Here is a 23,685-nt window from a genome sequence, read left to right as displayed (position 1 = left end):
AACAATCTTTCCTTACTAGATGACAAGGCTTCATATATTTATGCTGTATGTGTGATCCACAAATGACCATTATAAAAAATTTATTTATCACACTTAAAGAATAATATCTTTTCGTAACTTGTCACATGCATAGCAGGACATGTAGGGCTATGTAATGATGGGTGACATGTACTTTTGCGCCAGCCACCAAAGCTAACTTCAGTCTCTTGACATGAACACCATCTGAATATCTGGATCATACAATTTCGCTTTCAAAAGAAACGTGTATCAGTGCCGTCTAGCTTGGCTGGGCAAGAACAATCAATTTTTGCCAAAATTCTAGCAAACTTTTTGCGAAGGAAAATAAATGGGGAGGAAGAGTTCGGAGCTTCAACAAACATATCTAAACTTTTTTAACTATATCTGTGATGGTCAAAAAAACGCTGGTTGGTTGCCCTGGAATGACTAAGTGTACGTATGAAAGCAAATTTTTTCAAGAATTTTCTCATTGTATCTACTTTTGAACATCAAGCAAATTTGAAATGGTTTGCCATAATTGAACAGTTCTTGACAAAATTGGGTGGTCTGGCATGAAATGAGTGGAGATACTTAAAAAATATAATAATAAGGAAACACTATCCTAGCTGGAACTATATCAAAAACTAACAAAAATTGTAGTAAAATATAACAAAGCACAGCACTTGTATTCTGGATTGAGCAATCCAACATGGGCTTCTCAGGAGACTAGCATAATTAACATAAATAAAATAAACATAAAAATGTCAAGGCATAGAAAGGCACAACATTTGTATGCTCGTTTGAGAAATCCGAATTGGGCTCTTCAGGACACTAACATAAACATCAACGAACATAAAAATGCAGAGAGTTACAAAAGCACAACACTTGTGTTTTGATATGAGCTGTCCAACTTGGGCTCTTCAGAGGCTATTGGTCCCATGCGAGAAGCGAGGCGAGAGTTCTTTCCATAGGGCATGTTGGTACCAGGAAATCTGCGACACGTGAAGCCTGCAAAAACAACAAAAAGCCAGAACAAGTTTTAAAAAGCAACTTCCACATGCAAGAGTATGGCATATGCAATATGCCCTCGTTATAATAAAATCGATTTATATATTTGTCTTGCTTTATTCCAACTTTCTGTGGGCACAGCTTCACAGCATGACAATTTAAATTTATTCAATGTGGCACAGGGCTCCACTAAGTGTGTGAAATGCAGGAAAGGGCAAAGAGGAATTAAACACTGTAGCAAAATAACTTTATGAATATCCTCAATGTCGAAGATGTGAACTTTACTTACTTAGAAACAAAATAGCGGACAAAAATTTCTTGTCGTTCATAAGAAAAATATTCTTATTGTGCTGTCGCCCCTTGGGTTTCTCCAAAACTGAATTTTCACTTAACTCCTTGATGTGCAGTGGTTTGGGAGTATTGCCACTTCACCTAGTTTACTTTAAAACAAGTTTTTGTAAGTTTCCTTACACAAAAAGAAATATGCTGCTTTATCCTGCATAGAAAAATAAAACCTGTAAAACTGCAAATACTGAAAGGGTTTTGCTGCTCTATTGTGACTTAAAAAAATTATTTACCAGCTTTCTTTTTCTCGGAAAATCACTCTGAAGAACTTAAATCTGCAATAAAAATATTAGGGATGCACGAATAGTGAGACCAAACCGAATAATGCCAGAAGCAAATTGAATATTGGATAGCTTCTGAATAATGAATAGCTGATATCACAATTAATGTAAAATGATGTTCACATCCTACTATTCTTAAAGTTGGCAAGTTTCTGTCATGGCATATTATGTTTCTATGAAGAGCTGTTTATTAAAAGCACAAATGGAGCAGCAAAAAGTTTCTTCACGTGCACAGGACTCTTCAGTAAGCATAAATGATTGCTGTACAGCCTCTAAAGTACAGCTACATAAGTAACGTAGCCTGGTCTGCTATTCGTACAAGTTCTCATGTTTTATGTCTATACTATGTTATTGGAGGTGAAAATTTACCGTACTTTGGCTCAAATTTTGTTTTATTGGTGTCTTGAAACATTCGAATAATATTTGCATTTACAAATAGTGGTAATTCAAAGACCAAATCGAATAGAACACTATTCAATTCGAAAGTTTCCAGTATTTGAACACCACTAAAAAATATGTAGCTCCTAAATTGGAGAGGCATATTTTTCCCCAAAATGTGATCCTCAACGGGCTAAATAAGAGCGACGGGAAAGCCCATTTATCGTTTTGATAAATTTAAGCCCATGCTCTACTTAGCAGTGGTTCATAATAACCCTGGAAACAGGCAAGTGAAGTAAGGAAGCAGGAAACAATTCCAACAATTTCAGAATGGGAGTAGTGGACATGTCCCATGGTCTGTAAGCTTTACACATCATCATCATCATCATTCTATTCATGTACACTGCAGGACGAAGGTCTCTCCCTGCGGTCTCCAATAACCCCTGTCCTGCGCCAACCGATTCCAACTAGCACACCCGCAAATTTCCTAATTTTGTCGCACCATCTAGTCTTCTGCCATCCTCTACTGCGCTTCCCTTCTCTTGGTATCCATTCTGTCACCCTAATGGTCCAACGGTTATCTAGTCTGCGCGTTACATGACCCGCCCAGTGCCATTTTTTTCTGTTAATGTCTATTAGAATATTGTCAATGTCCGTTTGCTCTCTGATCCAAACCACTCTCTTTCTGTCTCTTAAAGTTATGCCTAGCATTGTTCGTTCCATCGCTCTTTGCGCAGTCCTTAACTTGTTCTCAAGCTTCATTGTCAGTCTCCAAGTCTTTGCGCCGTATGTCGGCACTGGTAAAATGCACCGATTGTATACCTTCCTTTTTAATGATAACGGTAAGCTCCCAGTCAGGAGCTCACAATGTCTGTCGTATGCGATCCAACCCATTTTTATTCTTTTGTGAATTTCCTTCTCATGGTCAAGGTTCTCTGTGATTAGTTGACCTAGCTAGGTAAACATACTACTCCACAGACTCTATAGGCCGACTTGTGATCTTGAACTCTTGTTCCCTTGACAGGTTATTTCTCATTATCTTTGTCTTCTGCATATTAATCTTCAGCCCCACTCTTACACTCTCCCTCTTAAAGTCCTCAATCATTTGTTGTAACTCGTCTGCATTGTTGCTGAATAGAACAATGTCATTGGCAAATCGAAGGTTGTTGAGGTATTCGCCATCAATCTTTACTCCTAAGCCTTCCCAGTTTAATAGCTTGAATACTTCTAAGCATGCAGTGAATGGCATTAGAGAGATTGTGTCTCCTTGTCTGACCCCTTTCTTTATAGGTATCTTCCTACTTTTCTTGTGTAGAATTAAGGTGGCTGTGGAATCTGTGTAGATATTTTCCATGGTATTTACGTAAGCGGTCTGTACTCCTTGATTACGCAATGCCTCTATGACTGCTGGTATCTTTACTGAATCAAATGCTTTTTCGTAATCAATGAAAGCCATATAGAGAGGCTTATTGTACTCTGCGGATTTCTCGATGACCTGCTTAATGACATGGATGTGATCCATTGTAGACTAATCTTTCCTGAAGCCAGCCTGCTTCCTTGGTTGGCTAAAGTCCTTATTCTATTGGAGATTATTTTGGTAAATATTTTATATAATACTGGGAGTAGGCTAATGGGCCTATAATTTTTTAGTTCTTTAACGTCGCCCTTTTTGTGGATTAGTATAATGTTTGCATTCTTCCAATTTTCTGGGACCCTTGCAGTCGATAGACACTTCTTATAGAGAGCCGCCAGTTTTCCTAGCATTACGTCTCCGCCGTCTTTGATTAAATCGACTGTTATTCCATCCTCTCCTGCCGCTTTTCCCCAGCCTTGCAAAGCCTTTCTGACCTCATCTCCAGTTATTAGAGGAGTTTCTGTATACTGTTTATTATTGTTTCAAATAGAGTGCTCCCGAATCCTCTGGGTACTGTAAAGGTCAGTATAGAACTCTTCCGCTGCTTTTATTATACCTTCGAGATTGCTGATGATATTACCCTGCTTATCTTTCGGTGCATATATCTTGGTTTGTCCTATGCCAAGTTTCCTTCTCACTGATTTCAGGCTGCATCCACTTCTAACAGCTTCTTCAGTCTTTCTCACATTATAATTACTGATATCACTTATTTTCGCTTTGTTGATCACTTTTGACAGTTCTGTGAATTCTATCTTATCTCTTGAGCTGGACACTTTCATTCTTTGTCGTTTCTTTATTAGGTCCTTTGTTACTTGGGAGAGCTTGCCTACTGGTTGGCCTTGGTGCCTTCCCTCCCACTTCAATTGCTGCCCCTGAAGCCAGCCTCGTTACGGTTTCATTCATTACCTCTATGTCATCGTCATCATCTCTCTGTTCTTAGGCTGCATATTTGTTTGCAAGTACCAGCCTAAGTTTGTCTGCTTTTACCCTTACTGCCTCTAAGTTGACCTGTTTCTTCACCAACGTTACTCTTTCTCTGTCCAAATTAAGGTGAATCCTGGCCCTCACTGACCTCTGATCACTACACATTACCCTACCTATTACTTCTACATCCTGCACTATGCTGGGATTGGCAGAAAGTATGAAATCAATTTTATTTATTGTTTCATCATTAGGGCTTTTCCAGGTTCATCTTCTTTTGCTACGTTTTCTGAAAAAAGTTTTTATTATTCTCAGCTTATTCCTTTCTGCGATATTCTACCAGCATCTCACCTCTAGCATTTCTAGAATCGACCCCTTAGTTGCCAACTGCCTATTCACCCGCCTGCTTTTTGCCCACTTTTGCATTGAAGTCCCCCATTACTACTGTATACTGCGTTTGCACTTTTCTCATCGCTAATTCAACATCTTTATAACACTGATCTACTTCCTCATCGTCGTAACTGGACGTTGGAGCGTAGGTTTGTACTGCCTTTAATCTATACCTCTTACTGAGTTTGATTACTGTAGTGTCTATTAACAGCATTTAGCCAAATGTGAGTACTCGGTTGGCAACCTGAAATAAAGTATGGCATAGAGTTTCCTACAAAATTACTAGAGGGAACTCTGGCGGTGCAGTCGTTGTCCTACCATGGGAATTATGATGGGAAGTACATGGATTTGTCTGATCTTCGTGCTTGTGGATTCAGACGTTCTTGTGGCTTTGTATATTATGCTATATAAATATTATTGTCGTATATTTCGGCGCAATCTATATTCTTCGAAGTGCAGAAGACGCCGGGAACGCGTACAGGTTCTATTAATTGCAGCGATTGAGCTTGTCCAGGTGGCCAAATCGAAACGTGCCAAGCGTCTCAAGGTACTGGCATGCCTGCAATAAATTCATAAGGGCATTTCATTCGCTTGTGGATACGTGCGTCCGTGGCTTAATGGTTTCAATATCAGGCTTCTGTGCTAGAGTCCCTGTGTTCGAATCCTGCCGTCGGGCAATTTTAATGATGTTTATTTATTTATTCAGCAATATACTGTTGAAAATGACGAGTTAACAAAGTCACAATGCCGTTTGAAGCCAAAAAGACGAAGTTTAGGCAAATCCATGTACTTCCCATAATTCCCATGCTGGGACAACCGCTCCCATTGCAACTCCCGTAGACACTAGCGCCAGAGTTCCCTCTAGTAATTCTTGTAGGAAACTATGAAGTATGGGAGCTTGAGCAATGAGTGCGTATCACCGTGTCTCTCCAATCTAATCAATCAGACCGCATCCCGATCTATGCGAACACTAAAATGGTGTCAGAAGTGTTACTTGGTCTCATGTGAGTGCCAAACCAAGTCATTCCGTCGTATCATCCCTCAGCAGCAACCGGAAATCGCAGCCATGGCACACGCGCTCCCTCCTTTCCCAAGTTTCGACCTTCGCGCCACAGACGCCAAGAATACTGGTCACGAATGGACTAAGTGGATAGAAAGGTGCGAGAACTTTCTTTTAGCGTGTGATATCACGGCAGATGTACGCAAGAAAGCGCTCCTACTGCACTACGTCGGCGAGGAAGTCTACGACATATTTTGCTCCCTCCTTGACAGCCCTACACAAGCTGCAACAGCTACAAGCACGACCCAGACCACGCAGAGCCCATCGATGCCAGAATACGATGCCGCACGAGCGAAACTGAGTGCATACTTCGCCCCGCGAGCGAACTCGACATTTGCGATCTACAAATTTCGCCAAGCCCAGCAAAACGTTGGTGAGCCACTTGACGCCTTCTATGCGCACCTCCGGCAGCTCTCTCGCCACTGTAACTTCGAGAACATCGACGCTGAAGTCCAGAACCAAATAATCCTCGCCACAACGTCGGCTCGCCTTCGCAAATATGCAATGCTTCATTCCCTCACTTTACCAGACTTACTTAAACAGGGAAGAATGCTCGAGGATGTCGAACGGGGTGTATCCGAAATCGAAAAGAATGTTGATAGCAATGCAGCGGTGCTCGCAGTGCACAAGGAAGGACAGCACCATGGCCAACACCAAAGAAACAGCCAACAGATGCCACGACAAACCTATGCACCTCAACGACCTCGTGCCTCATCAGCAGATTGTCGCAACTGCGGTGGCAAGTGGCCTCATCAAGGCGGACAATAAAGTTGTGCTGCATGGGGCAAGACATGCAAGGCATGTAACAAGGTTGGTCACTTTGCACGATTCTGTCATTCAACTAGACAAATGGTACAAGCAGTGGACTGTGACAATGGTCCAAGCAGGAATTCACAGACAGTCTGCAGTAAGAGTTCTAGCACCAAAGAATGTGCTGCCACCTGTGACACCAGTTCAAACAGTGACGAGTATGTTTTCGTTGCCATCATGACCTCACCTCAGACAGGCCCATCTCCAAAAGTTATTGTCACTGTCAACAATGTGCCGGTCGGTCACTTTCATAATCGACACAAGTGCAACAGTGTCAATTGTTGGCGAAAATGACTTTGAGAGCTATCGCCTAAAGGTGAAACTCCAGGAAACATCTGTCAGAGTGTTCCCATGCAAAGCAACATCTCCACTTGAACTTCTAGGCAAAGTCTTTGTCACAATGAGATACAAAGATAACTGCATTGAAGAAGACATCTTTGTCATTCGAGGAAACTGTGCACCACTCTTAAGCTTCCCAGCAGCATCCAACCTGGGGCTTGTCCAGGTCACATACCAAGTTAATGAGTGTCAAGGTGACAATTAAGTCAATCGTGGAAGCATTCCCCAAGTTGTTTAGTGGAGTTGGAAAACTCAAAAACTACCACATTCACCTTTTTGTGGACGACACTGTCCCGCCGGTTGCACAACCACACAGGCGTATTCCGTTTGCCTTACGTGACGCCACAGAGAAAGAACTTGAACGCCTCCTGTCAGAAGACATCATTGAGTCAGCCATAGGACCTACACCGTGGGTGTCCCCTGTGGTTATTGTGCCTAAACCACATCAGCCTGATGAAATTCGAATCTGCATGCGTGTTGTGAACACTGCCATTCAACGAGAACGACATTTGTGCCCAACAGTGGATGACATCGTTGTTGCCTTAAATGGAGCAACAATGTTCTCCAATCTTGAGTTAAAGAATGGATATCATCAGTTGGAACTTGACCCTTCCTCAAGGCAACTCACCACATTCTCAACACATGTTGGCTTGTTTCGCTACAAACGACTGAACTTCGGCATGAGCAGCGCAGCTGAAATCTTTCAGAACACCATACTGCTCAATGGCATCCCCAATGTCCTGAATGTTAGTGATGATATTCTTGTTTTTGGGCAAACAAAACAGGAGCACGACTTGTCCTTGGAAGCCATTCTGCAGCGACTCCAAGAAGCTGGATTGACACTGAATGAAAAGAAGTGTCACTTTCATCAACGTGAACTGAACTTCTTTCGACTTAATTTTTCAGCTGATGGCGTTCGTCCTGATCCTAAGAAGATAGCAGCCTTCGTACAGATTAAAACACCGGAATCACCACAAGAAGAGCCTGCTAGGAATGATCAACTATTCAGGCAGATTTCTGAGAAATCTTGCTGACCTCACACAGCCTTTACGTGAACTGACAGTGAAGGATGTTGTATGGGAGTGGACGGAACGACAGCAAAATGCTCTTCAGAGCCTAAAGCAAGCCATGTCCGATGCCTCCACCCTTGCTTACTTTGACCGATCCAAACCGACAGAATTGGTGGTAGATGCAAGTCCACATGGACTGGGTGCTATCCTCACACAGCGTGACAGTGAAGACATTGTAGTGATAGCTTATGCAAGTAGAGCACTTACACCAGTTGAAAGTCGCTACTCCCAAATTGAACGTGAGATGCTCGCAGCTGTATGGGCCATGGAGCACTTCCGTCTTTACCTTTGTGGAGTCAACTTCCTTTTGCTGACTGATCACAAGCCTTTAGTGAGCATACTGCGAAACCCAAGATCGTCACCATCTGCCCGCATTGAGCGCCTTGCTCTACGCATTCAACAGTACAAGTTTGTTGTACAACACACTGCAGGAAGTAGTAACCCTTCCGATTACCTTTCCAGGCATCCAGTTCCTGAAACGAAAATGTGTGCCCGCATCGACAAAGTACCTAATGAGTCTGTCAACATTATCCAGTGCCACAACATCCCAAAGGCCTTTTCAGTTCAAGAAGTCGCTGATGCAACGAAAGCAGACCAGCAGCTACAGTCACTTATCAGTGCTATCCAGCACCCCACACTCACCAGCTGGGTCTCAGCTGAACTGAAGCCATTTGCATCTATATAAAGACAGAACTAACAACAACGCCCGAGGGCATCGTCCTTTGAGGAACACGCTTAGTTCTTCCCGCTACCCTGCAGAAACAAGCAGTGCTGCTTGCCCACAAGATCGAGCCATCAAGGGATTGCGAAAACAAAACAAATGTTAAGAGAAAAAAGTGTGGTTCTCAGGCATGGATAAGCTCGTGCATACTTTTATTAAAAGCTGTCTACCATGTCAAGCAGCTGTTCCCCAAGCAAAGCAAGAACCACTTGCCATGACAGAACTACCCAGTGGTCCCTGGGAAGAAGTATCAGTCAACTTTGGTGGTCCCTTCCCAGATGGAAAGTACGCTATGGTGGTGTTAGATAACTTCTCATGATACCCAGTGGTACATGTCATACACTCCACAAGTAAAAACAATGTGCTTCCCTCCCTGCGACAAGTGTTTTGCCAGTTTGGAATCCCTGCACAGGTAAAAAGTGACAATGGGCCACCATTCCAAGGCAAAGAGTTTGCTGCATTCGCAAAAGAATTCGGATTTCGGCATCTTCAGATCACACCTTTGTGGCCTCAGGCTAATGGCGAAGCTGTGTGGTTCATGAGAACATTGGAAAAGCATGTTCACACTAGTCAGCTTGAGAACACAGATTGGAAAGTAGAGCTCGACACTTTCCTGATGTCATACAGGTCTTCAAAACACTTGCCTACCGGAAGATCACTGTATGAACTGCTGTTTGGCAGACCGATGAGAAATCTTCTGCCTTGCTATGTTGAAGCTGCTTCGGAAACGGATGACGTAACAAAGTTGAAAACAACTGTGCTCCAGAAAAGGGCATACAACAAACAACGTGCTGATGCATGAAGACACGCTCAACCACATCGCTTCTGTGTCGGTCAACGAGTCTTGCGCAATTAAGCAAGACAGACACGACACGTTCACTTCGTACTATGATCCAGACCCTTATGCCATTGTCAGCGTTCATGGATCACAGATCAAGGCATCGAGAGGAAATAGAGTAATAACGCGCAACTCAAGTTTTTTCAAAGATGCCTCTGGCCTTAAACAAGCACCAGCCAAAACATCATTTGACTGTGATGACATCATATATCCTCTACCCACCTCAGTGCCAGATCCTGCACCACCTGCATTGCACCAGAGTTCTCCAAGAGACTGCTACCCAAAGAGAAACAGAAAGCCTCCACGCCATTTTTCTGATTTCGCAACCTGACATTGTGACTGTTTGTTGGTAGGAGATATTCACGACTTTTCAACAGTGAACTGTTTTCCGTTTATGGTTTCCCTAATCACATTGTGTCCGCATTCATTTCATTTTCCCCAAGCAGGGTAATATAGTGTCTATTAACAGCATTTAGCTAAATGCGAGTACTCGGTTGGCGACCTGGAATAAAGTATGGGAGCTTGAGCAACGAGTGCGTATCACCGTGTCTCTCCAACCTAATCAATCAGACCGCATCCTGGTCTATGCGAACACTAAAATTACGACTACTGCTACCCTCTCGTTGATGCTGTAGAATTCGTCAATGTTGCCTGCTATGTCTTTATGGATTAGGAATCCTACCCCGTATTGCTTCTTATCTGGGAGACCTCTATAGCAGAGGACATAGCCGTTATTCAGCAATGTGTAGGCCTCACCAGCTCTTCTGATCTCACTAAGGCCGATAATATCCCAAACAATGCCTGATAGTTCTTCAAAGAGTCCTGCTAAGCTAGCCTCACTCGAGAGGGTTTGTGTGTTAAATCAAATCAAATCAGCTTATTGTCATCTCAAGGATGAGGGCAGGCTTGGAATAAAAGTGACATTAGTCACTTGAGGGGAACCCCAGCCTCCCTGATACATGGAATGCATTGAGGACAGACAAACAAAATTCGTTCATAGCAAGAAAGGGTTAATATTTTACAAGTCGTAATACACATAGATTCAACATGAACTGAAAATATAGATACACAGATTCCTTTAGGGTCAAATTACACAGTACAATACATGAAGACAAATTCCAATATTACACTGAAAGTTTAGTTAGTGATAAATAATATTGCGTTGATTTCATGATAAAAGGGCTTCCCTAATAACACGTGTGCCACATTCTTCAATTATTACCCTTTTTCGAATTAATTTGTGTAATAAAACAGGAACAGTGAAGCGAAGCATTTGTCGGGCAAAGTGTGTTCTACACAATGGAATGATCCAGTGTTGTTGGTGACGAGTAGAGTATGGGATAGTGTATGGTTCTAGTTGAAAAATATCCAAAATATATATTTTTTATATCTTATTGCTAGGTAATACTCGTAAAGCTGATGAATTGGGATAATGTTAAACCATTTAAATAATTCACCCGTGTGTGCATAAATAGTAAACATTAGCAATGTGCCTAATCGCTTTTTTCAGTGGTTTGTATAGTCTACTAATGTTCGTTGCTGTTGTACTTCCCCATACTAAAAAACAATAACTGACATGCGATAAAAACAAGCTGTTATAAAGTGTTATCTTAATGGAAACTGGAAGCAAGGAACGCAGTCGTGCAAGTATACCTCACATTTGGAAATATTAGTTATTAGCTTATTAATTTGTGGTTCCCATGACAACATTGTACAATTAAAAATACACTCCTAAAGTTTTAACCGTCTCTACAATTTCAATTGTCGCACTACCTAAGCGTAAGGCATTGTGTGATGTAATCTGCATCCGCGAGTGAAAAATAACAGCTTTTGTTTTTGATGCGTTAATGACTAATGAATATTGCTCACTCCATGCATTTAGGCTCTCTAATGTAGTGTTGATAAGTGTAGTCAATGCACCCATATCGTTACCAGTGAAGAAAATGCTAGAGTCATCGGCACAGATTATATATTTAGGTTTATTACTAATTTTTACAATATCGTTGATGTATAAGTTAAAAAGCAGCGGCCCTAAAATGCTACCTTGTGGTACTCCAGTGATTATCGGCTGAAGAGAAGAGCAGTAATTGTTCATTTTTACACATTGCGATCGGCACTTAAGGTATGATTTCAAGAGTGAAAGTGGGATGCCACGAATACCATACATTTCTAGTTTTTCAATTAAAGTGTAATGACGGAGACGATCAAAGGCCCTGGAAAAATCTACGAAGATTCCAATGCAGAGCTTCTCATCTTCAAAAGATTTTAGAATCATTTCTTTTTGGGCAGTCTCAGTCTCAGTCGACCTGCCCTTCATGAAACCGTATTGTGATTTTGTTATTATGTGAAATTTGGTGCAAAAGTATGACTCTTTTAAAAATAATTTATTCAAAGCCTATTGAAAATATCGGTAATATAGAAATGGGTCGGTAGTTTGCAAGGTCACTTTTGTCTCCTTTTTTATATAGCACAGTGACAGCAGACGTTTGCATTTGTTCTGGAAAACAGCCTGTCGATAAAACAGGTTATATATGTGAGTGAGCACAGGAGCTATAATATGGATTACATGCTTAATCGGAGATATCTGAAAACCGTCTATGTCACGCGCGCTGGTGTTCTTTAGCGTAGAGAACGTTAAGGCTATTTCTTGATCGTCGGTTGGTCCGAAAAAGATGCTGTTCGTTTCTGTAGTCTCTGCACGAGTTACCGTTGGCTGTAATTGTTGCGCTGGCTGTACAACGTTTATGAGAAAGTGGTTAACTTTTTCTGCAAGCTCTAGATCTTTCACAATGCGGCAATCTATTTCTTTTTCCGTAATTCCTGAGCAAATAGGCGTCCTGTGAAATAACGTATTAAGCTTCCTCCAGATGTTTGCACTCCCATTGCAGCAGTCTGGATCAAGTTGTTGACCTAAATAATTTCTTTTTTCTTTCTTAATAAACGCATTTACTTTGTTGCGGAATTCTTTAAATGTTTTTAGGTCTGATATGTCTCGAGTTCTTAAAAACCTTCTAAAGAGTGTCGTTTTCTTTTTGATCATTTTTAAACATTCATGATTTATCCATGGTTTTCGATTTCTTACGGCATTCTTTTACAACCTTTTCTTTAAGATGCTTCAGATAAATTTGTTTAACAATAGCTATGAATGTCTCGTAGGCCGAATCTGCAGTTAATGAAAGGTTGACTGTACTCCAATCTGTTTGGGAAAGACTTGTGCTGAAAGCAGCTAAGGTAAGAGGCATGATGTCTTGAACTGTTCTAGTCGGTAACTCCGTGGGATTTTTGGTAGCACTGTCTGTAATAAAATAAAGTGCTAGGTGGTCGCTCATATCGCAACACAATACACCTGACTCCACATTATCTTTGTTTATGCTGGTAATAAAAACATCAATAAAAGTTGCCGAATCTGGTGCGATACGTGTGAGGGTATCTGTTACTATCTCGTAACCGTTTGACACAACCGTAGCCACAAACTCAGTTATGAGGGGAGAAGACTCAAGTACGTTGATGTTAATGTCGCCACCAAGAATTAGTCTTGTTGTCGTTTACGTAATTGAATCATTTTTCAAGAACACTGGTAAAATTATTTACAGATGAATCAGGTGGTCAGTATATGACAGAGTAAACGTAATTTCTTGACGTTAGAGTTAAGCATTCAATGTCAGAATTAATAAAAGAAAATTCTGGTACTATCTGAGAGTCTATGTCGTTCTTTACTAAAACGGCAAAGTCACCACCTTTTTTATTCGTACGGCTGAGGAAGTAAGTGTTATGACTACCTTGCCTGTAAACCTGGTCTTCTTATAGTATACCAAGTCTCCGTAATCATTAAAATGTCAAAAGTAGAAGAAAACGTGTTAAGAAAAGCCGATAGTTTATCTTCCTTTTGTCGTGCTGAACGAATGTTTAGATGAAAGCAGCACAGTTTGTAACGAAAGCGACTCGCTACAAGATTATTGACGTCACGAGATGATATTGCCATGGCAAAAGAAAAGAGGCACCACAACAGCGCACAGTGATCCTAAGCAATCTTTTAAATGTCACATATGCTTCACGAATGTGCAGAACACGCGAGTTTTCATTTTTGCATGCAAGAATACGCCCCTCATTCGTCCACACAAACTTCCAGTTTGCTGTTTTCTTTTTAGCTATTGCCATGCCAACAAGTTTCTTTAAAACTGGGCATCAGTGTTCATTGATGAACACAGGCGTGTTAGAGGAGTGGCCAAGATCCTTTGTCGAAATGCGTGTTTTCTTTGCTTTTAAAAGCACCGAATCGCGTTTGGAGAGGCTCTTGAATTGCCTACTATGTTTGGGTTTGAAGTGGCATTTTTTGCAGGTACACGGCGACACTTTTCAACATCATCTTTCGAGATGGGAACATTTAACATGCGCCAATCTCGTGAAGGGTACTAGGGAGGTCCTCATCAGCAGGTTTGGGTATTCCCTTAATTTCAACATTACATATTCGAGAATATTGTTCAGAGGCAGTGATCCTCTGATCCTGTTGAGACATTTGTTTCCTCAAAGCTTCACACTCAGTTGTTAGGTTTTCATTGATGCGCCTTTGAGACTTGTTGTCCCTCGCAAGATCAACGTTTTCTCCCTTTAATTTTTCGTCTTCCTCATTAAAAAAGCTCACTGTTTTTTTAGGTCTCTTATTTCTTTCTGTAGTTCTCTCTCAATTGCATATTTGAATTCAAGCATTTCTTTTCTCATTTCTTCTTGAAACTTTGCTAATTCGCTCATATTCACAACACCAAATTATCACTTTGGCAGCAGAGAGGCAGCAATTTGAATGATACTTGTGTAGTAAAAAAATGATTGCTAGCCTACAATAAACGAAAACAGGCATGTGAGGAACGAACTTTCGCTGCCCTCGCTGCTGCCAAGTGAGGTGCAGGGCTCCACTGGAGCAGGTTTTATAGGAAGGTTTCGTCTGGCGGTGCCCTGCGTCGGTAGTGTCTTTGCTTCGTCAGGTAGTGTTCGTGCCTCGACACGTGTCGATGCGTTGATTTGGCTCTCAATACTTGTGGTGCAGTCAGCAATGCATGGCGGTACAGTCAGTAGACCATGTGTAGCTGCGTCGATTTTGCCAGCGCGCTGTCAACTGCAATAAACGAAAACAGGCGTGTGAGGAACGAACTTTCGCTGCCCTCGCTGCTGCCAAGTGAGGTGCAGAGCTCCACTGCAGCAGGTTTTATAGGTAGGTTCCGCCTGGCGGTGCCCTGCGTCGGTAGTGTCTTTGCTTCGTCAGGCAGTGTTCGTGCCTCGACACGTGTCGATGCGTCGATTTGGCTCTCAATACATGTGCTGCAGTCAGCAATGCGTGGCGGTACAGTCAGTAGACCATGTGTAGATGCGTTGATTTTGCCAGCGCGCTGTCAACTGCTATAAACGAAAACAGGCGTGTGAGGAACGAACTTTCGCTGCCCTCGCTGCTGCCAACGTCCCAAGTGTCGGTTTCCATAGTCGCCAAGGCCTATTCTCAATTTATTAAAGTATATGGGGAAAGGCACATGAATATTTTTTTTCATATCTTAGAATACAAAGTGCTAAAGTGCATGTTAATAAATACGAGTCATAGGTTAGGTGCTTAGAATGAGTAAGCGTCCACTAAACATAGTACTGTTGACAGTGACGCTGGCAATCCTGTCCCTGTTGTTTCTTTGATTGAAATAACCAAAAGAAAATTGCCACACAAATCATGTTCCCTCTGCTGAAAGGCTGCTGTCTGGCATTACATGGACCTTCTTCAATACAGGAGCAACTTTAATTCAGTGTGGTCTGTTCAAATTGGTGGAACTACTGTTTCACATCCCAGAACCTGGAGAGCTGTGTTGATTGCTGAAATTTAGCAAACGTGCTGCTCCTCGAGCTGAGCAGTAATCACACTTGAGCATAGCTTCTCCGCAATTCATGTATTAGAATAATACTTTCAGGCTACTTAAACATGTCCTCCATGCCACTAGATTTGGAGCGTGCTTCACAGACGACTATTCATTGCAATGACAACCAAGTAGCACTGGTAATGCGCAAATGCAGCTCATTTCATCTGGTGGAGCCGCCAAAAACTTCTGGCAATGAAGGCAACTTTTAAATTTTAGAAGCATTTGAGTATGGCGGCATTAGGCACTTAAGATCATATGAACAGTCATTCCAAATGGTAGGCTATTGTAGCACACAACTGCACACATGGGCTACTTGAAAGTCGATTGTTATGCCAATGGCAACTTGCTAATTTTAGAAAACAATGTGAATGTAAAAATGCAACCGGAAAGGATATATGGTACTTGCCTATAACAGCGCTGACCCTGGTGGGGTCAAGAGCCTCTTTTGCCCCTTGGTGTTATTTCCAAAGCGCAAATGGCCCATGAGCTCCTCCTCTGTGAACATATGGTGGAGCAAGGCCCTTGCAAACTTTCCTGGTCCACCAAGGCAGGCCATGGTAAGATGTGCCAGGATAACCTCAATGTGCACTCCTCCAACATATGTGAACCTGCATGTTTAAGTAAATGTTATCAAAGCAGTTTTAAGCCTTTCAAGCATATTTACACAACAGCCCTACTGCAAATAAATTTCAAAAGTACCTGTTGCAAATCTAGAATGCTAAACTTGACTTCTTACTAGCTTCTTATGCTGTTTGGATGCCACGTGTTTCAGAAAAACAATCCAGCACAAACAAGAAAAATAATAAGTAATCCAAAGTATCCAAAACATCTAGTATGATTTAATGTGATTACCAATCTTAGCATACTTCATATTTTCGGGTGTTTGTCTCTATTTTCCCACCCATTTATGTCAATGAGTAGCCCATGGTCTAATGGAAAGAGATTGGGCTGCTATGTTGAGGGAAGTGCGTTCATAATCAACCTTCAGAACAGCTTGGGTGACTAGGTATGTGACCCTGGGCATATGCCACTTTTCAATTATTCTCTTTCACGCTATCTTGGGCAACTGCTGCTGCTTGTGTTTGGCAAGCAGGATTAGGAGCTCGATGAGGGATATGACTGTCGATCGTTACTAAGATTACCACTACACATCAGGTTCGCTTGCTGTGCTCCAGAAGTAATATGTGAGATTCCACTCCATTGTATGAAATGTACATAAGCCGCAAAGACAGTATGTGCCAACCACCACCTCATCAATTAAATTAATCGACTCGCAAAGCACAGGCTAAACAATATCAAGGAGTGAACTCAGAAGTTTGTGGACAGTCAGTTGATGTCCATGTCAGGGACTTCTAGGGAGACTTGGTCACTTCCTCGATGTCCGTCATCGTGCCCTCACACAGTGTATTACAATTCTGTCTGTCTCATTGTGCCACCGTTCTAATAGTCATCACATATCACCACTAATTAAAATATAAATTATATCTACTGTTTATTAAATCTTTATGGAGAATACTTTGAGCATGAGTTTTTGTAGAGATAATGAATGCTACAGCTTAAAGGAGCACTAAAGAAAAATTAAATTAATTAAATTCTGGCGTGTTACGTGCCGAAACGACTATCTGATCTTGAGGCATGCCATAGTGGGGAACTCCGGATTAATTTTGACCACCTCAGGCTGCACGGTACATGGGTAGTTTAGCATTTCACCTCCATCAAAATGCAGTTGTTTAATCCTGTGACCTCGTGCTTAGCGGCGCTGTGCCAACGCCTCTAAGCAACTACGGCATAAAAGCACTAAAGAGAAAAATTATTTTAGATGTATCTGTAAATGACCTTCTACAATCCAAGAGATTCACTCGTACCGTCACAAGAGGCTGAGTAAACCATAAAAGGAGCAAGAGGAAAGATTCGTGGCAGTCCTGCCTTGAAGTCGCCACACCAGCTTGCTGTGACGTCATTGATTTTGATGATGTCTGTTCAGGTGTAGCAATTTTTTTTTTTTACAAATAAAGATGTTCTTCATCGTATTACAAGAAGCCAAAAACCCAAAATAAGAAGCGTCAGGAACTTTTACTGAACCAATACAACCCAAGTTTGTAAAAATACTTGAAATCCACAATGGGACAATGAGGTGTCAGCACGAATATTTTAGGGTGATACCCAGAAAATTGAACTTTGAGCTTTATTTTCTCTAATAATCAAGCAACTACCAAGAAGTTAACGAAACTAGATATTTAAAATGATGTTTTTTATTTTAAATTGATTTAGGGTGTCATTAGTGTCCTCTTAAGAAGGAATGCACTTGGCTGTGTAATAGGATAACATGCATCACTGGTTCACATTAAGGTTGGATTATCAGTACAGCAAAGGGCATGCACTGGCTGCTCCAGAGGGGCGCCCTGCCACCTCCTCTCAACCTCCCAATTTCCCATTGCTTTATGAGCAGTGATGCAATTTTTGTATCTTAAAGAGACATAATGCCAAAAAGATTCATGCCCTGCTGGCTACAGTATGTGGCGACCGGCACTTCACACCGTCCAGCTTGGCATCAATCTTTTTGGAATTTGGCCCTTGAAATGCAGAAAGCCCCGATCACTGATCATTCTTCAACCGATTTTCTCAATGGGTGCTGCCGTTTTGGTTTGATACCCCTAGCAGTGCACTGCTGTATGACATAGTTCATAATACCTTCATTCTGGTAAAACTAGAAAGATGTGCACTCATGTAGACCACTAATGTCCACACTAAGTTTCTGAACGCCCCTGTTATATCAGTCATATACACTGAAAAAGGCACATTCTACGTTTAATATGTTCACAAGTGACACTGAAATTCACTCCCAGTCCCGGTGCAGTTGCTATGTCTTTCAGCTGAGTGCTTAAAGGCAGCATGTCTTATACTGAAGTCACTCTGTACCAATTTATCACTACAGGAAATGTTTGCAGTTGCATCAGCAATGTTTTTTCTGCTTCCTGCAATACATTTTCACGGCATCACTGTATTTGATCATGGTGACGCTACAGAATGGATGGCCAAAGAATTCACCTTTAGCGTTCCAGCTGGGGTGTCTTCCAGCTCATTTTGAATCTGAAAAAAGATGTCAGTATTAAAACGTGAAGCCACGATGCATCAAAAGCAACAATCAAAAGAGTTACATGGAACATTAGGCTGATATAAATGGACGGATACAAATGACTAGTCATTGAAAACACTTAAGTGTGGCTGCTCTTGCCAATGGCAGTGTGAGCTGGTCAAATAATTTATTTCACATTCCTTCCTTATATTAAAAATTATTTCTGCTCATCTACTTAACTGTTATGGCCACATCTTAAAGGCAGCTCCTTCATATAAAACCACAGTGTTGCATTCTTTTACTCCCCATCTGCCTGATGCTACTGAAGTTTTGCTTACTCTCAAAGAAGGTATCTCACAGAACTGCTCCACCGACAAAGCATTATTCCAAGCTTGTGGCAAAGCGTCATTGATTTCACAACGATGCACTTCCCTTTCAATCTGTTCTCTCTATAGTGCTCGGATTCAAAGCAAAAATAGTTTTTCGACATAACTAGCTACTTCCATGGTCACAAGAAACTTTGCTAATTATTGATGTTTATGTTGCCGATAGCGTATACGTGCCGCCTGGAAACACAGCAGGACGACAAGGCACATATGCCCAGGCATCTCGTTCCTTTACTGATTTTAAAACTTTGTAAAATAAATCAGTTACTGAAGTGCGAAAAGCTGAAATTCCACGCTATTACATTTATTTTGAATGTTCTATCCCAGTAAAGTAGGACCTGGAGTGCCATGGAATCTGCCTTTTCCGTGAATGCAAAGAGCGCCTACGCGAAGACGTTTGCGCGAAGCACTCGATGGTGTCAAACGGAAAGATGAAAAAAGAAAGTTGAATGCGCGCGAACTGGTGGAAAACAATATACACGCGGTTGGCAAGGCGTATAACTCGATGATTTTGCAGCAGTCGGTGGCACCACCCTTATTTTATCTCACGTATCGCATAGCATCGCACGTACACCCTTTAAATTTTTTATTATTATCGCGCGTTAGCCTCCTCTGTGTTTTCTGATCGCGCGAACGTCGGCCGCACGGCGTGTCAGCGGCCTTGCAGCAACGCGGGGTCACTCGATTCTGAAGCGAACAGCGCAACAGAATACATTTTCGCTGATCCCACCGCTCCTCGTTGCTACAAGCCCGCTCACATGCCATGTACTAGACGGCGTAACGCAAACGAATTATCTTCGATTACAGTACAGATCGGATGGTTTCGCGTCGCATTGTTTTGCGCTCATTAATAAGGCTAACTCAATCGGTGCTCGAACACCGTATAAGAAATCGTGGCGTACAGCATGCCCTGTTTTAGCTTGCACCACATAGCTGCCTTACGTCCAGTGGCGTAGCAACAGGGGGGGCCGGGGGCCCCGGGTGCAAGGGGCCAGTGGGGGGGGGGGGGGGGGTCATATACGTCTGAAGACACCCCTCTTTCCGCCGGCTACACCCGGGGGGGGGGGGGGGAGGGGGGCGACAGAAGACCTATGGGCCCCGGGTGACAGACGACCTAGCTACGCCACTGCTTACGTCACCACAAGCGGAGTGTGAAGTTAAACCAGAACAAAACTCCATGTTATATACCACAAATCTAGTGCTGTACAACCGATTCTCGCAACGGAAGGATAGTCCTCGGAATGAAAACTAGAAAAGAGGCGCGCGGAACACACACAGGCGCTGAACGCATTTCCGCGCTTTCGTTCACCGCGTCGCAATGGACGAAAACAAGGGGAATTCTAAACACTCACTCACCTTTGATGTCGCTGAGTCCGGGGCGATCTTCGAGGCAACAACTCGATAAAAAGCTAGCAACACGCAGGAATATTCCAAAGAAATCACAGCGAAGCACACGAAGAACGCAAAAAACGCAGGACACTCTCAAGCAAACGGCGTGCACAAACTCCAGGAATGCGGCGAAGCATCAACAGCGCAAACGCGCAATCACATGCAATCATACAAGTACACTCACACAAATGCACACATATATTATCATAAATTGTAGCATTTGATAACAAATTTTGTAATGTCATGAGATTCCTGAACAATTACTGCAATTTTCAGTGTATAAAAGTTTTCTGCTTCGCTTCTTTGATGAACTATTTTCTTTATCGCAGTAACGCAGTGCACCAGCTGGAGCTAATGGAGTGTGCGGGAAATAGCGCAAAATTCAAACGTCGCAAACGCCGCGCCATGTATGCGCGCACAGTTTTCGTCGTTTGGATAGAGAGAGAGAAATAATCTTTATTGTGAGACCAGGCTTCTTGAGCCCAAAGGTGGGTGGCCTCCTCAGCCCAGGTAGCCATGGCTCGCTGCCGCCGTCCGAGCCCTGTTCACCAACCGCAGCTGGCTGTCAGGGTCTTGCGTCACCAGCAGAGCCTCCCACTGGTCTTCCAATTCTTCTGAATCCGCCTCTTTCTGCATGTTATCGCCTGGTGGTGATGATGGTGGTGCTTCTCGATTATTCCTGCACCCCAGTACCATATGGCGCAAGGTGTTGGGCGTGTCCGGCGGGCAGAACTTGCAGTCTCGCCCGTAGGTGCCCGGATACATGGCGTGCAGCGTGTTCCGTGTGGGTAGGTTCCAACCTGTAGTCTTCTCCGGATTTCCGCTTGGTTCCTACTCATTGTCTTATGCGCGTGCGGGTAGCGACGCCTCTGCTTCCTGTAGTGCGCCAAGATATCCGTGTACTTCTTGGATATCCGTTCATCATCCTCCCTCTTCGGAGGAAGACTGGCTCCGGCTCGTCACCAGCTCCGCCAAGGAAGAGCAACTCAGGGCTGTCCAGAGAGCCCGCGATATCGCCGAGAGTCTGAACCTTCCGGCTCCGTCGTGGGTGCGGCCCGCAGACGCTGCCCCCTAACGGGGACACTCATCGTCTTCTCAGGACCAAAATAAAAGTTCTTTGTCTGTCTGTCTGTCATCCTCGTCACAGTCGTTGGTCCGTGTTCTCTGCGTGTCGGAGATGGCTCGGCGTGCATGATCTCGAGCCGCGGCGTGCGCCGTCTGGTTCCCCGCGAGAGACTCGTGTCCCGGCGTCCAGAGGATTTGTGCTGCTCCTATCTCGGTGTTGGTCAAGACCTGAAGTGCTGCCTTTCCAATCCTTCCGTTCATATACCTTCTGCATGCTTCTTGCGAGTCTGTCACCACGGTAAACATGGTCTTCTTGCACGTTGCGATGGCCAGGGCTATGACTATGCCCAGCTCTTCCGCTGTGCTAGCGTCCTTGGCACGCATGGATGTGGCTGTAAGTTGTTCGCCCTTCTCGTCGACCACGCTGATTGCAAATCGGTCGTTCGTTTTGTACGCCAGCTGTGTCTATTATCCCACATTTTCTTCTTTGCTGTTGGTGCGTTCGAGTATGTGCTTGAGCACCTGTATTCTCGCCTGTCTCCTTTCCTTGTTGTACTCAGGATGTATGTTTCTGGGAATGGCACTTATATATAGCTTGTGTCTGATCTCGTGTGGGATACGCTGAGGTAGATGCCTTTCATCCTCGACTTGGTAGCCCAGATCTTGGAGCAGGGCTCTTCCCGTCTTTGTCAGCTTTAGTCTCTCCAGTTGGTTGACGTTGTGCGCTTCGACGAGCTCTTCCCACGTGTTGTGGACTCCCATTTTGAGTAATTTCGCTGTGGACGTGGAGGGGGACAGGCCCAAGGCAATTTTGTAGGATTTTCTGATGAGGGCGTTTACTCGCCACTGTGCACTGTTCGCTGAATTTTTTCCAACTCTGCTCCCCCGGCCTCGTCCTTTTGAATCAGGAGTCCGAGGATGCGGAGCGTCGTAACCTGCGGAATCATGATGCCTCCCACGTTTACTACCGGGTCTGGTATCTGCTGCGGTTGTCGGCCTCTTGTACGCTTTCTTAGCACCAAGAGCTCCGACTTTTCAGGTGCGCACGCAGTGGCGTAGCTAGCTCGTCTGGCACCCGGGGCCCATAGGTCTTCTGTCACCCCCCCCCCCCCCCCCGGTGTAGCTGGCGGAAAGAGGGGTGTCTTCAGACGTATATGACACTCCCCCCCCTATGGACCCTTGCACCCGGGGCCCACGGCCCCCCGGCCCCTCCTGTTTCTACGCCACTGTGCGCACGTCAGTCCACATGCTTCCAGGTACTTTTCCGTAGTGTCAACCGCTTCTTGCAGAGCGTCTTGCTGTTTACCTGTCGACCCTCCCGTAGTACAGATGGTGAGGTCGTCAGCATATATTGCGTGACCAATCCCTTCTATTTGCTTTAGTTGCTTGGGTAGCGAGCTCATCGCCAGATTGAATTGAATAGCATCGGCGAAATGACGGAGCCTCGTGGCGTTCCCTTTCACGGTATGTCAAATTTCTCAGAACGTAAGTTGCCTATCCCCACTGTGGCTGTCCGTTCTTTCAGAAAGGCTTTGGTGTAATTATATATTTTTTCGCCGCAGTTATATACGTTGAGGTGTTGAAGTATGGCTTCGTGTGACACGTTGTCGAAAGCCCCTTTAATTAATGTCAAGTGCGAGGATGGCTCTTTTGCTGTGCGTGTCCAATTTGTCGATGAGTTTTTCCTTGATGTGCAGCAACACGTCTTGCGCGGACAGGTGAGCTCTAAATCCGAACATAGTGTTTGGGACGTGTCCGTTATCTTCGAGATGTTCGATCATGCGGTTGTGCACCATGTGCTCGTAGAGTTTTCCAGCACACGAGGTGAGGGATATAGGTCGAAGGTTCGGCACGCTGATGGACTTCTTGGGTTTAGGTATCATATGGTTACCTCGGCATCAGTGGCGTAGCCAGAAATTTCGTTCGGGGGGGGGCTCACGGTGCAGGTGGACCACCTCCTTAAGAGGAAACATTAGGTCGGATGCTCCTATCTAAATACATGTAGAAGGAGAACTGGCTTTTCTCGGAACCCACTGCACCATATTTGATGAGCCTTGTTGCATTTAAAAGAAAAACTTAAATTCTAGTGACTGTTTGTTTCGAATTTTCTATTTAGGTCGTCAATATTTTATTGAAAAGTGGGAAAAGTCGAATATTTTCAGAAAACGATACAATTAAGCTTACAACTCTGTAAATCAATGAAAATTGATATCACAATTCTGTGAATTGCACATAGTAGTACATCTACAGCGGAAAAAAATTTATATGTTGCACATGAGTCTCAAAAAATTAAGTATTATGGAAAT

The 23,685-nt window shown here is 43.4% G+C and overlaps 1 long non-coding RNA gene and 1 pseudogene across 1 annotated transcript; one reads left to right on the top strand and one right to left on the bottom strand.

Annotated features, from left to right (window-relative positions):
* Positions 1-5,640: 5,640 nt before the first annotated feature.
* Positions 5,641-6,600, top strand: LOC126548337 (uncharacterized; annotated as a pseudogene).
* Positions 6,601-15,559: 8,959 nt separating this feature from the next.
* LOC129380942 (uncharacterized) lies at positions 15,560-20,440 on the bottom strand. The gene is made up of 3 exons (XR_008609170.2): positions 20,282-20,440; positions 18,512-18,553; positions 15,560-16,071 (listed from the first exon to the last, which is right to left on the bottom strand). It is a non-coding gene; the product is annotated as an uncharacterized lncRNA (long non-coding RNA).
* Between the last annotated feature and the right edge of the window lie 3,245 nt (positions 20,441-23,685).

The sequence above is a fragment of the Dermacentor andersoni genome, chromosome 1, assembly GCF_023375885.2.
Source record: "Dermacentor andersoni chromosome 1, qqDerAnde1_hic_scaffold, whole genome shotgun sequence".
Taxonomy (NCBI): Eukaryota; Metazoa; Arthropoda; class Arachnida; order Ixodida; family Ixodidae; genus Dermacentor; species Dermacentor andersoni.
The sequence above is the reverse complement of the archived record's forward strand: the minus strand, read 5'-3'. Positions and strand labels throughout refer to the sequence as shown.